Consider the following 284-nt stretch of genomic DNA (forward strand, 5'->3'; position numbering starts at 1 on the left):
GGGGGGGGAGACATCGCCGGTCAAATTGGTGTAAACAACGTCGTCTCGTCCGCTGGCCACGTCGAGTCCCAGACTCGTCTCGAACAAACGATGAGACAGATGGTCTAGGGGGGGAATCCTAAAGACAATAAGCTCCCTTGGATGAAAGACTAGAAAAAGGAAAAGTACACACTCTTATAAATCATCACGTATTTTTACTTTTTATTAGTTTAATTCATGTTCATACGTTTACACAATAGTTCATCAATGCCGTACGAGTAGTGTTCTTTTCTTCTCCTTGTATC

Source organism: Notothenia coriiceps, unplaced genomic scaffold (genome assembly GCF_000735185.1).
Source record: "Notothenia coriiceps isolate Sejong01 unplaced genomic scaffold, NC01 NC01_scaffold00024631, whole genome shotgun sequence".
In the NCBI taxonomy this organism is placed as follows: Eukaryota; Metazoa; Chordata; class Actinopteri; order Perciformes; family Nototheniidae; genus Notothenia; species Notothenia coriiceps.